The following is a 1,758-nucleotide window of genomic DNA, read 5'->3' on the forward strand; positions in this document are numbered from 1 at the left end:
TGGCCCATTACATCTAGCCTTTTCTCGGCTAACTCTCACACCTGGACTAGCCCATTTTTAATATCCATGTAGCTCACGAGCTGGCTTACCAGGAATGATCTTAACCTGCATCTGCCTGGAGTGGGAGAACCATGGCGAGTCACTGACTCAGCTTCTTTCTCCCAGCCTTCTGTTCTGTTTACTCCACCCACCTAAGGGTTGGCCTATCAAGGGGCCTAGGCAGTTTCTTTATTCCTTAACCAATGAAATCAACAGATTGATATATGACACTCCCACATCAGAAATGTCTGCTCCTGGCAGCACCGATCTACTTCAGAGAAGATAATGGGCATTTAAGAAACACCACATGGAGTTTACTTTCTTTGTAGTAGAAGTAAGCAACTGGGTAAGAAAAGTGCTCTTGCCTTGACTGCTGACAGTATGCTGTCCAAACTGGATAAGCAGGACATAAGAGAAAGTGACTGCTAAACATTGTAAAGACAAGGAGAGACAGCCCTTCAGAATATCCTGCTTCACAGAAAAGTCTGTCAGATATGCTAGGCCTGTAGGCTGAAGATAGATGCCCCCAACATTGCAGAGGAACTTTGGGTTTTTATTAATCATGCTACAAATGATCTTCTCTGTAGTCATCCCTACAGCTTAGTCAGATTATCACCTACTCCTACTAGTCTTCCTGTCTGGCCGGGGATACAGGGTGTCATCCTCTAAGGTCCAGCTGTCCACCCCTCAGGCCATCACCCTAGACAGAAAATGCCTAATCTAATCACTCACATTCCCTACCACCAAGGACAAAATTCTATCCTTCCTAGGGGTGACTGACTCTTAGATTCTTGGATCCCCCTTTTCTCCTTTCTTGCTCCCCCTTGGCCCCTCACCCAAGTCCCCCTGTGCCTATTGACAAACCTTTATGTAAACTTCACTAGGCCCTCCCAGCCCAAACCACTGATCAACAGTTTGATCTAATAGCTCTTGCTAGGCCTTTCAATAGCAAAAGGAACTGCTGTGAACCGTGCTCTGATCTGACCCAAGCTGCTGTATGGAGTGTGCATGAATCATTTGTTTCTGTTGCCTTTGGTCACCCACCATGTTTGATTCCACATGACAGAATCTTCCTCTTCATCCATTTCTTCCCTCCACCTGCTCTGACCATCTGTCTCTTCTTGTCTACTTGGTAAGTGTGTTGTTCTCTGGCTTCTGGAGCCTGCTATGCCCTCCAGAGCACTGAACACACGGGCATCTCCCTGCAGTGCCTTCCTAGGCCCTACCACATGAGATACTCTCTATATACTATGACACCTTCTCCTCTCCCTCTAGAGGAACCCTCCCTGTTTCCTTGCCTGCTCCCCCTAGGAGCTGCCTGCTATGTCCTGCAGCTTCCTTAAGTCCTTCTAGGCCTCTGTGACCTTATACCTCCTGTCTCCCTCCTGGAAGTCTCACAGCTTCTCTCTGCCTTCCTGGGCTTTTCTTTTGCCTCTCAGCTCCCACTTGGAGCTTATAAAAACTCCCTTGCATGGGTTTTGTCTGCAACCCTTTCTCTCTTCCTCTCTAGATTCAGATTTCATTAAAGCCTTGCTCTGGTACTACAAACAGGTTGGCCTCAGTACAGCCCAATGACAAAATTTGCATGTTCAATCTTCAAATTCTCTCATATGGTAACATTGCACAAATGAATGATTTGAAAGTCTCCTTTATCTACACTTGCCCTCTCCTCCTCTATTTCTTATTTACGCCTGTCTGGGGTAGCTCTTACATATGAGT

Source organism: Microtus ochrogaster, chromosome 15, assembly GCF_000317375.1.
Source record: "Microtus ochrogaster isolate Prairie Vole_2 chromosome 15, MicOch1.0, whole genome shotgun sequence".
Taxonomy (NCBI): Eukaryota; Metazoa; Chordata; class Mammalia; order Rodentia; family Cricetidae; genus Microtus; species Microtus ochrogaster.